The sequence below is a fragment of the Neodiprion pinetum genome, chromosome 6 (genome assembly GCF_021155775.2).
Source record: "Neodiprion pinetum isolate iyNeoPine1 chromosome 6, iyNeoPine1.2, whole genome shotgun sequence".
NCBI lineage: Eukaryota > Metazoa > Arthropoda > Insecta > Hymenoptera > Diprionidae > Neodiprion > Neodiprion pinetum.
This window is the reverse complement of record NC_060237.1, coordinates 29,423,335-29,436,221: the sequence shown is the minus strand read 5'-3', so window position 1 is coordinate 29,436,221 and position 12,887 is coordinate 29,423,335. Positions and strand designations below refer to the sequence as shown.

Sequence of the window (12,887 nt, the reverse complement as noted above, 5' to 3'; positions counted from 1 at the left end):
ACTTGGATTACCTAACTTTTGGAAAGATGTTGGAAGAAGGACTTCATCAAGGTACACAATATGCGGTTTCCAAGCAGCTACATCTTACGGCTGAAATAACAGTACGAAACGCGAACTTGTACCCTTTTCTCGTTTCTTCGTGCGATTTCGGCGATGAAGGAATAACTGAGAGTTGATAAAATATTATTACGATAAATCACCGAGGTGATGAAGAAAAATGTCGAAATTTTGCTTCAGCTGGCGCAGTTACGTACCTACGTCACGTTGCCGGGACATTATCGGGATAAGATGCAAGTTTTTTTTCTTCGCATGTTAGCCCTTTTGTCGAGCCATTTCGTAGGCGTTCCCAGGACCGGAGTAGGTATGAGGTATACCTACCAGCCCTTAATCGAAAACAGATAGTTGCGACGGTTATCGCAAGGCTCTGAATAAATTGTTCATCGATTTACGAGCGAGGGACCCGCGAGAGACTGCACGGCACGGTCGGGAAACTAACGTGCGGCATCATCGCGATTCGCGGTTATACATTATACGTGTCTATATATCTGTAGGGTATAAGAGCGAGAGAGTATCCTTGCAAAAGGGAATCGATGAAATTCAAATAGGGAAATGGGCAAATGGGGAAATTCTCCCTTCCGCTCCTCCGCGATTCCGCGAAGACCGCACGGATCAACAAATATTCACGCTCACCATATTGAAAGTCCACACACACACACACACACGCACAATACGTATAGCTGTCCCTGTGGAAGAGGTGGAATAAAGCGATTTCTTACAGAAACGAAAAAAAATTGAAAAACAGGGAAAAGAAGTGAATTTCAGAACGACGGTTACTCAAGTTTCCACACCGTATTTTCGACAGTATCATTTCAAAACGTTCCACATGTTGAAAACGTTGAATGGAGATCGGAAGGATTTTCAACCAATTGTTTCATAAGTCTGAAGGTGTTACGTGGAGACAATTATTCGACCTGCTGATTGTGAGGAGTGTAGAGTTTAAAATAGACTGAGACACTGCGGGTGCAGCTGCAGAGCTGAAGGGATAAAGCACGAATGGAATAAGAAAATAGGAAGCGACAGTACGACGCGACGAATGCAATTCACCTTCGACGTGACTCGCCTTTGAGCTTTTGCCATGACGGCACGTAGGTATAATGTAAACCGGGAAACCAGCTATCTGCAGGATTTTATTTTCCACACGTCACGTGTGATATTTTCAACAACTCGAGCTTTTGCTGGTGGAGTGGAGAAAATGGCGGTATATTAGATTGCGCGAATAGTGCGCAAAAGGGGTGAGCGAGGGAGACGCCAACGCGCAAGTGTTGCGCACAACTATTTTTCCTAACTGAGTGCGCAAAATAATACATTCTCACACTAGTGCGGGAATTGCATCGAGATAACTTTTCTTGTATTGTAACTGAATATTTTTATTTCATTTCTGCACTAGCGCGGAAATGTGAAATTTTACGCACTTACAATGAGTTGGGAAAACAAATCCCCGCACGGTATAATGAGCGTTGTTTTTCATCAAAATGCGGGAAAGGTAAGGACGCGTGCTCTGCGGCATCTTGAAACGTTTTCACCGCTATGTGAGAATCCTGTCTGCCACAGTGATAACTCTGCAGACCGGGTGCGGCGTGTTGAACCGATGCGATTACATCTGCACGTACCCTCGGTGGGACTCGGAGATAAACTCGCCCGACTATTATAGACGCGTGTACGCCCATCTGCATTGTTACACGCTTTGCCAAGCCGTCCCAACCCGCCGGATTAAACCAAACCCGAAATTCCTGTATCAAGAATGTGAAATTCTTGGGCTCCTGGGTTTGAAACGTTCTTGTAAGCTCGCTGACATCTAACAAGACAACTGACGCGTGATTTGGTGGGAGGAAGTCTGAGATCAGGCTGAGAGTCGGGCTGATTTCTCTTCTTAGTCAAATTTTGGGGGATGATTGGAGCAGATTGAAGTTTTTGTCATTATAACGTCACGAAATGTTGAAAGAAAAGTTGGTGGAGGTCAAAAGGTAGAAATATCAGAGAGTAGTATTTGGGTCGCAATATCAAATTTCAAAGACACGAAGTTTTACGATATTTAACAGAATTTTAATACGTAGAAAGTCCGAGCGTAGAAACGTCAAAATGACTTAGAATATGCCATGCGGAAATATTGCATCAGCAAAATTCTGACCCTTTTAAAAATTTCCAATTTTCCATATTTTTACTTTCTACATTTCAAAATTCTACAGGACGGATAATCACTTATTTTGAAACTTCAAAATAATTCCTAAGGTGGGTAGTGAATTAGTGAAATATAAATTTCTAAATGGTGGATTACGGTTTATGCAATTTCAGACAAGCTCAGAGTTTGCGAACAACGAGTTTTCTTGCAAAAATGCATCGTTACGTTAGCGATGCGAATTTTAACCTCAATGATTGGAGCAAATTGTGTTTCGTGTTCCCTGGAAAAGAACATTGAATTTTTTGGGAATTTTCACGTGATGGTGCTCAAACTATAAGCCTCCAATTAACGATCGTCGTTCTTTAAGTTTGATTTACCGCCGACCTCGCGTACCAAATTCGCGAGTAGGAACAAAAGCTTGGCTTTGTGCGCGAGTCAAGAGGAATATCGACAAGCAATGCAGCTGTGTCAAGGTGAATATTGTTGCGGCGGTTTTGCTCGGTCAGCACAACCTTGAACTACAATTTAAATTGCTTGAGAGTGTTGGGCTAGCACCAATTGTAAGATTGACTATGCAAAAATCAGACAGTACAGGGCATGATGTTTGCTTTATTGTTTATCGATAACTACGAAAAAATGTACGAATTTAGAGATAATCAAGGTACTGTAATAGTCATTCCTACGATAATAGGAGATGATAGTACATATTTTTATATGAAAAATTATAATCCTGACGAACAAGAGTTAGTATTGTACGTTTAAAAACATTAGCATTTACTGTTGGACAATTGAGAGTGTGAAAAGGTGATGGGGATAAATGATAAGTTTTCCAAAAATAACTTTGAAAGTAAAGAAGCTGTGTTTTCTTGCAGTACGCATGCCAAATTTTAGTCCCCGAGTCCCTGATTCGTAGAAGAAATTGTAACCGAATATGAAGTAATTTGCAAACCTGCACCACCTATTTATCACAATTATATAAACATGGGTATGAAAAGTCTCTGCGTGTATGGACGATTGTAAAAGTTTATACTATACATAGTAGCCTGGCTCCCTATTTTCCCCAAAGGGCCTCAGTCTATGCGCTTTAAATGAGGGCATCTTATATCGTTCAAGGGCTGATCAGCCTCGAGCGAGTTTTTCCGAATCAGCGTGTCGCGATACTGGGTCGGTAGAAGCTTAAAAACCGTTTCGAAAAGCACGAACCAAACAGAGTGTGGTAATTTAAAAACGATAATTGCCTGTCAGTTGTAACATCGCTCAATTTTCCTCCAGCCCTTGTGACTATAGATCAAAAATCTGACATCGACGACAATTGTTTAAAGTACAGAGAATTTTCATAGCGCTTCCCTTTATTTTGACTCGTATAAAATTGTTTTTCAATGCGGAGAAAAAATTCAGCTACTACAACGGGATACGAGAGTGAAATCAAAGAGACGTAAATTTCAGAGGGTTGATTTGAGCGGCCTGATTTTCGATCCGCGAAGGGGAGAGAATTCGAGTCGGTCCTTCGAGAGCTTTGCTGGGCGGGGATTGGAGCAGAGGAAGTGACATAGAGCCGGCGTAAGCCAGGCCGACAATTGTCTCAGTCATTAATTTGTTTCGTACGCTCGTAAAAATCATCCCATCCCGTTTTCTACTTTCCCGTCTGCCACGAGTATTACGTCCTTCTCTCTATCTCTCTCTTTCTCCTTCTCTTTCCCGCTCAAGATTTGTCATCTCTCTTTTTCTTCTTCTTCTTCTCCTCACGCAATCCGACTCTACCAAAAAGTACAGAGAAAATAGATAATGAAATCCTGACCCATATCCCCGTATGACACGTCCTTCCGAAATGCAAAGAAGAGAGATAAAGGAAAAAATTAAAAAATTAAAATAAGTTTGACGACGCCTTTTTTTCTCATTTTTATTATTACTTCCACCGCGTGGCAAAACTTTTTCAAAGAGCGGATCAACGGACCACCAAAAACTTTGCACCTCGTTCGTAATTTAACGGTATAAAACGACATCAAAGCAACGTCGAAGGAACTCGGGTCGATCTTTGATCATTTTCAGTAACCGTTCGATCGAGTAGAGTGAAAATACAGAGCCTATTTTCGTTACCGGCCCCAGCCGCCAGGCCCGGGTCATTTTCTCTTTGAGGGATAAACGTCGGCCACGTCGCCTTCGCAGGTGAATGCAAGAATAACACACCTCTCGTAATTCGGTATCCTAAATAACGTTTCCAACGGATTTGCGTACAAGGGTTGTGTATAAATTTCGTCATTATGCGTAGGATCGTATAATAACACGATGAAATATTTGATGCATACGACATGTCGAATTACGGAGGAAAAATCACGGAGAATCGGATGAAAACAAATCAACTCAAAGAATGGTCAAAGAAACTACTAGCCAACGTTGCTTGGCGGTGAATTGAAGAGTGCAATTTCCTAGACGAGCGTCAGAAGTGAAGTGGAGGAATCCTGTCCCGGTCAGACAGCCGCAGTAGTTTGTTCGCCGTTTGGTCCGACGCGGAGTAGTAACGTTCCGAGATAATCAGACACCGAGCACGCGTTGAAATTTTTCAATAAAAACGGTATTCGCTTGAAGTTAATTCTATTTTTCCTTTTCCTTTTCCTTCACGGTGAAGGAGAAATTACAATATTGAACATACATTTATACCTATAAACGTGTTGCGGGATTATCCTCCGGGGAGAATTGCCAGCCGAATAATATCTGATTATCGAATAACTTTTCGAGATTTCTGTGCGCGTGGGGAGAAACGAACGAGTCGTAAAACAAACGGGGCGTTAAGTTAAGACCGTGAGATGAATCTCATCATAATTTAATATCTACATACGCTCCGCATACTCTCCTCGGTTGTAATATAGTGTTCGTAAATCAAATTTTCATACATGTACATTTTACATACATATTACAAGAGGGCGAAAAACCCTTTTAATGTACTCTACGCAAGGATTTAAAATTAAAAAAAACAAAAAAAGAAAGAAAAAAAGAGATATAGAAAAAGAGAGAAAAATGAAACCTCGTATAATCTGCGCCGTTAGCGTGAAATTCAAAGCCCGTTATACGTGTACGTTTATACACGGGAGATCGCATCTCTTATACGCATGGACGGAATTATGAATGAATAGTGATGAAAGGTGGAAACGTACGGTGTAATCTCGAAATTCAAATGTCTTCGAGATGTATTTGCGTCAAATTTCTTCCGAGGTATATATATACATATATTATACGTGCCAGCCATTATATGTACATATATAGTAGAAGAGAGGAAAAGCTTTTCCGCACGTTCATCCATCACGCGAAAAGTGACAGAGAGCCAAGGATGATAAGAAGAAGAAGAAGAAGATCTAATAACTCAGAGACGGGGTTAATAAAATACGATGATTTAATCGCGGATAGATAATCCATGGAGAATGAAAATAGTTCTCGCGTATTTTCCCTAGTTCTTAACTCCTTGCCTGGTTATTATACAAAGCTATTATATCTGCAGTAGGGAGAAACTTTTCTACTTGAATTGGTAAAATTTTATAAGGAGGATTCCTCCGAGGATTTATCAATCTCGTGTTATTCCGTTACGCTTCTACAGACCGGTGCGCAAATCGGACGTATTATACGTACATACGTACATCCATTTGTCGACTTGATTTATATTGATTGATATGCCGGGAATACCTCAAATCAAAATGTAAACAGAAACCGAAACGAAAGCAACGTGAGTGGTCGCCTACGTACAGCTGTCTGTGTGAAAGTCACCCTTGAGTGCAAACAAATATTTCATTCTCGATAATACACGAGTGAAAATGGGATAAGAAATCTTCAGTATTTATGTAACGCTGCAGCGATAAAATGGAGACAAGAGAATGAGAATGAGAAAATGAAGAAAAAGAAGTGTAAGAATAGGAATATAAAGAATAAGAAGAAGGTGACGCGACCCCATTTGGAAGCGATTTTTTCTCCCAGACTAAGTTTTTTTCCCCTTTTTACCCATTCTTCTTTCTTTTTAATCTTTCCTCCGATTTCGCGTTGCGTTGCACAATACGAGGTTGTATAAAAACACGGTTGATGTAAGTAATGTCAACGTGATAAAAAAGCACTGAAAGTTAATCAGTGTGTTGGAACATCGACACGCAGGCTTTGAAGTGTCGAGTTTGAAAAATATCAGTATTTTTTCCTTTAAAACAGTTTTCTGAAATTTGTCAGTATCAGAAACGTATCAATTCGCAAATTCCAACCTTACGTTTCAATCCGATCAATTAAGTCGTCGAGTATATAAAATTGATATAATACCTGGTAATTGATTGTTGAGAATCCGTAAATGATTTCGACGCAAATTAAAGCACGAGATGAAATCCAAGTTGTGAGAATAGGTATAATCCACGTATCGTATTGGTGACTAATTAGAGTGACGTGTGAAAACTTAAGTTTGTCCTTACATATACGCATAATTTTTGAACGTGAAATACGCTGAGGCGCAAGTATGTAACCCACACACACACACACACACACACAGAAACACAGAGAAGGGTAGTCGTTTAGCGAGATGAAAAGAACATCCGTAACACCTCCACCAACTAATTGTTATCAACGTACGATTAACATCCGTCAAATTCCCCTATCAAAGCATTAAAATTCCGTTTGCAGCATTTTTCCGTCCCTCGACTCGCCCTTTAATTTCATCGAACCCGAAACGGGGATAAAAATGTGGAGTTCAATATCGACGGGTAATTGTACACCATTGATAATTGAGCTCGGAGTCGAGATTGTTTGTAACAAGAATCGAAGTAGGTATTGAAGGGTGAATTAACAGGTACAATCCAGTAAATAAACACTCGACAAATAACACGTGTAGGTACTAACCTGTGTTCAAACACCAAAACTGGGTTAGAGACGTGGCCGACGAGAGATCCGTTGAAAACTCCTAACACGCGAAGATCGTCTGGTTGCTGGTCCTTCGAGCCGAAGAATAAAAAAGAAAACAAAACCAAAAACAAACAAGAAGCACTTTGCGCGTGTGGTAAACTTGATCGAACTCAGCAGTTTCAAGAAACAAGCTCGATGTTTTCTTTTCCTCTCTTTTTTGTTTAACAAAATTTCGATCTTCACTATAACTTCCCCAAGTCACAAGCGCGGAGTACTTAATTGCGTACACATAGATTTACAGAAATTGATAAATCGGAGGAAGAGAGTAAAGGAAAAAAAGATCTCGCGCACTCGATCACCGAACTCGCGAACAAAGAGTTACAAGATCCGCGGAGCGCCGATCGGCCGCCCGAAATTCATCCGGCGCTTTGCGTCGCGTCGCGTTGCGAGGCGTCGCTGCCGAATGAGGAGCGAGCGTCGCGACGGTGCGAAGGCTGAAAGCGCACTGACTCAACTGCTAGCGGCGTTTCGAAGCGCGGTCAGGAACGAATATTCCCGTATACCGCTGATCGACTCCTCGCTGCCCGCGGCTCTCGCCCTGGAAGGGTGTCGTTTTGGGCCTTAGGACACGTCGGAAAACCGGTGGTCGATTAATGGGGGTGTTAGATCCCGATTGTTCCGTCGAATCGACTCGATATCGTCCGCAGCCAGAATCCTCCGAATACGGATGAGCCCCCGATTCCCGAATGGCTTTTGGAATCCCATTAAGTGTTTACGGGGTCGGAGGTTCGATTCGCCCGAGTTTATAATTACAGGAAACGCTGCACGGTCTCGGTCCGCCTGCACATCTCGATATAAACTCGTCAAATTTTTCTCCAAGACCATCCGAGATGAGGACTCCTCGGTTTTCTTCGCTCTCCCTTTTCTTTCACCTTCTTTCTGCTGCTGCTGCTGCCGCTTCTCGTTCATTCTGCACCTTCGAGACCTTCGCGACGATTCTGTCGATATTCCAAGTGATTGGAAGGGACACAATGGGACCTGAATTCTGGCTTATATGTATGGCGGTGTATATACAGGATACATGATACATACCTTCTAGGTATATTTTGTTATATTTATTTATTCGAAGTCGTGTGTCACGCGGCCTCGATATCGGGAGTCTTGAGGAGAAAAAACGTATCGTTCAATCTTCTTATATACGTACGTATACACGCGTATACGTTACTGAAAAGAAAATTTCATTCTCCCATGAAGCACGTGTACGTTATGAGTTGGATTTGAAAAATGGGACAAATATAAGCTCGGTCGCGTTGTCCTTATTTCATATTTAAAAAAGTCACATTTTTCAGACCTGCGAAACAAATTTCTGACGTCACACGATGCGAAAAAAAAACTTCAGATTTATGAAACTGTGTTTTATCTCCTATCATTTGTCAGGAATTTACGATACTTGTTTAAAAACGATGTAATGGGGACTGTTTTTCACAAAATTTACTCGTAATTCCGATTCGATCATTGATACCGTCTCGATGACCAGAATCTCTATCTCATCAAAGACAAAAACTATTAAAAAATAAAAATAAAAAACCGATAAAATTTCAAAATGTCTGTCACACATAAATGTATTTCAACATCATTCTGTAACTAAACTTGAATCGTCTTAAAAAAGTTCCATCAAACTTTTCAGCCCATCGATCAAAGTTAGTCGTTCTACTCTTACCGAATTCATGTCAACCAATCAATTTCGAACAAACCAGTTCAATCGCAGTTTCAATGTGATTAACACATTGTTCCGTAGTCTCAATTTTTCTATTTTAATCAACAAAAAAAATATAATAACAAAAACAAGTAAGAAAAGAATTATCGGGCGATCCCGTTATATCTGGGAAGTTGGGCAAGACTCGGAACTTAGACAGACGCGGTTCCACCGGAAATTGAATCCATCATCCTAGCAAAACTGTATACATACATCTCCGCAGAGCGAGGGATTATTTTGTCGATAGTTGGTGAGCTGTTAAGCCGGGAAAATTGCACGTGTGGCCAAGCGTGAGGAAAATAGAAACACGTCTAAACCGAATCTCGCCGCTCGATGGGGGGAGTTTATGGATACGAGGAATTAGTCCCGTTGCGACGATTATCTCAAAAAAAAAAAAGATCCAGACTGCATAAAAGTTGACAAAAAATTACGGGACTAATTAATGTATTTTCCTAAATTATTCAAGGTCAGACACGCGACTGAGACGAGCGAAAATTTCGCTCCGTCAAAGCGGGGAAAATTGGTCGAAAGTGCTCGTCGGTCGGAGGTTTTGCCGAAGGGGATGACCCCTGGCGACCTTGACCGGGTGCCGGAGACAGGGGCGAGTGTATATCAGCTCTCGTAATTTGGTACTTGGCTTGGAATTAATTATATCCGTTCGAAACTCTCCGGCTACCCGCATTAACTAATTTAATTAACATTATCACCGTTTCGGTCTCGCTTCCGCTACCGCAGCGCGTGTAAACCAGGCTTCTGGGATTATAAAACTTGCTGCAGCTTTCGAAACAACTTCGGGGGGAGGGATTGGGATGCGAATCCGGAGAACTGCGTTTCGAGGTGTACAGCGAAACGCACGATTTTTGAAAAAAGGAAACGGGAAAAGCATAATTTCACTGAATCTCCGGCATATTATTACATCAGGGATTATCACGATTCATCTGATTCCTCGAGTTTATGGCGGTGGCGCATTATTCGACCACGGAATTTCACCCGGACGTATGATCGAACGATTAGCCGCCGACAGCCGAAGATCAGAATCTTCTGATAAAGTCCAACGACTCGATCAACGCCATCCATCGCTGCCGAACGACCCGAGTACTCGTATTCCTCTGTCGCTCGCCCCTCCGGAATTAGGAAAGTTGTTTGGCGAAAAACTCACACTTTTTGCCAATTTCATTACGAGATAGTCGCGCATAGAGTATTTATTTCGTAAGATGAAATCGTATTTTAAAAAACGTTCGAATTAAGATGCTTCAATTTAGATTACTTCGAAATTGGTAAGGATATAGTCGATTCATTATAAATGTTAGCCGTTCACCGCTGTTGATCATTCGGTGGATCCAGGGAGCAGAATTTGACATTGCGACTTAAATTCGAGTGAAAAAAATTATTTCTTTTTAAATTCGACAACACGTGCTGAACGTCAAATCTGATTCTGCAGCCGGAGTGCGGTGAAAATTTCGAGTAACCTTTTTTGGCGGTGAATTGAGCGTTGTTCGGTACGTACGTGATCCTGAATTCAGGTCTGAAGTGGCGGAGCAGATCTCTCGAAGGCCTCACGAGCCAGACGGCTCTTCTCACTCCGCCCTGAATTTAACGTCAGGATTTTCATTTCACCCCGAAGAGATTCTATGAATGGGTATATATCAGACGGTCTCATTTTATTACGTATAATAATATAATAATACAACGCCTCTCGAGTATCGACGTGAAAAGAACGAGCATTGGTACCAGATCTCCTTTGTTTACCTGTCTGGAGGTGAAAAAAGATTTTCGAGGATGCTTTTAGGAAGTTGAAGAAATACCTAGGTACCTGCGTATATAAGATTCAACCTGGAGGTAATAATTGCCTTTTCGAGGAAAGAAGAGTACAAAAAGAAAACAAAAAAAAAAAACGCGTTCTTCGCCGCGAAAAAAACCCTAGTTATAATCTCACTCGTCGAATGAATAACCGAGCTGGATACTGAGAAACGCGCTTTTCAGACCGCTGCTGGCTGATGATGCACGGATCGCGGATAATCTCCTTTCCGATAAGGCAGAGCCTGCTGACAAGCTTACAGGTACAATACCCGGGGCTCTGTCTTCTTGACACCTTCGGGCGTTTCGCAAATCGATGTGCACGTGGCTCTCGGGGCTCAAGGATCGCGGATCAAGGCTCTCCTGCGGAGCTCGAATCCTGCGGGAACAAATTGACTCTGTGCAGGGATCGAAAGGCGTAGCCGGAATAAGTATATCGCCATTTTAAAGACGTTGGTTTTCCTCTCTTTCCTCCCGTCAAACTTCTGCGACGAAAATTGAATATTTTCATGAAAAATCTCGGGATAAAATATATTCACGGTATGTACTTCCAGATCAGGACAATTTTGTTCCCTGTGACGCGGAGTCGAGCCTGAATCACAAGGCAGACGATAATTCACCTGTTGGAAGAATTTCCCGGGTGATTTTTCACAACCCTTGTTGCGTTGCTGCTGCATGTACGTAACATCGCGACAAATGTCAAGCTTCGTGGATTCTTTTCCCACGATCTGTGGAATCCCGAGTGCGCAAAGTCGAGCTTTTCTTTTTTTTTTGTTTGCAGATTATACGCGTGGAGTAAAAAATAAACCGCAAACTCGACCGTAATTTCGGGCTGCGAGCTGTTGAATCGTACAATTTCTCAAAACAAAAGCGGGTATTAGTCTTGCTCTCTCATCCCGGAAAATTTCGAAGATTGCGGACTGCCAGCCGGGATTAAAGAAGTGCCTGCAGCCCAAATTGTGGCAAATTACAAGGTATACTTAGACCGTGAAGACGGAGGGTAGCCGAAATGTCACTCTGCATAAGCCGGTCTGCCTGCTGTTGGCCAAAGAATATTGTGTACAGAGACCCGGGCATTTTGCCTCCGGAAGGAATTCCGCAACCCGGAAGAAACTTGGAAGCCGAATAATAGCACCGGATTCTCGTTTAGCAGAAAGAGAGGAAGAGTGATAAAGTGAGAGATAGAGAGAGAGAGAGAGAGAGAGAGAGAGAGATAGAGAGAGTCTTGAAGAACATCAAGCTTTTTACTGCTCCGCTACGTCAAAGTATTACAATTAACTAAAGAATGTTAAACTCCCTTCACCTACAGAGCAATTAGCCAGATACCTAACTTCCTTGCAAATTAGCTCAATGTTAAAATTCCCTTTACAATTATTGTTATTATACCTTCCCAGGCGTGAGTGAGATAGAAAAAAAAAAACGCCGGTCTTCCTTTGCTCAGATTAATGTGATAATTAACGTAGTCTGGGTAATTTACACTCATATTTTCGACTACTTTGTGCCGTATGAAAATGAAAAAAGTGTTTTAGCCATTGTCGAAACATTTTGAAAGCTTCTTTATATAATTCATGCTTATTAATTCTATCGTACACTTTACACTCAATTACACACTTTCGAAAAACTTTATGCAAGGGGAAAAAATGTTGGCGGTGAAATATTTTTTTATATAAAGAAAAATTGCAAATTTCATAACCCGATCGGAGGCGTTTCTACGCTAGAAAATATCGCTGCTGGATACTTCCGCTACGAATATCGACTATTGCCAATAAAACCGCAGCCATCTTATGGTAATGGCAAGGTACGCGTGCAATAATACACGTTGGTGTATCATCCATATGGATATACATTTATACGCGGAGTTGATCGTTCGATGCGAAGAGTCATGCCTGAGAAATATCACAAGTCGTATAAGGGGATATCCTTCTTAAGAGAGTTTTCGAACACCGAGTTTCGACGCATTCCAACTTATACGTATGTCTATATCACGTATGTATACGTATCGAGTATGGTCGAGAATAGTGCCAACGATAAGTCACTCCCTGGTTTATAGAGATACGATACATTATCCGGGCTCCAGATACAAGCTAGGGATGCCTACGCTTCAGACTCTGGAAATTATTTCTCCTCTTGAATCCCAAAGAGAGAGAGAGAGAGAGAGAGAGCTGGCTGCCGCCTTCGGCTCGTTCCTTTGCTCTGGCAAAGTGGCTCACCGCAGCACCCGTTAACCACCCTTTCACTCTCTGTCTGTTCCCTCCCTCCCCCTCTCCCTTTCTCTCTCTCTTCCGACTTACG

The 12,887-nt window shown here is 41.9% G+C and overlaps 1 protein-coding gene across 7 annotated transcripts in view; it reads right to left on the bottom strand.

The window, feature by feature from the left end:
- Window positions 1-12,887, bottom strand: part of LOC124220970 (trace amine-associated receptor 9) — a 77,251-nt gene that overhangs the window by 50,482 nt on the left and 13,882 nt on the right. For 6 of the 7 annotated variants that reach the window (XM_069137176.1, XM_069137177.1, XM_046630471.2 and 3 more), the window contains 2 exons: window positions 8,135-8,266; window positions 7,040-8,040 (listed from right to left, as the gene is read on the bottom strand). The exons of the other annotated variant lie outside the window; for it this stretch is intronic. The gene's annotated coding sequence lies outside the window, so the exon portion shown is untranslated. The remainder of the gene's footprint in view (window positions 1-7,039; window positions 8,041-8,134; window positions 8,267-12,887) is intronic. 7 annotated transcript variants of the gene reach the window in all.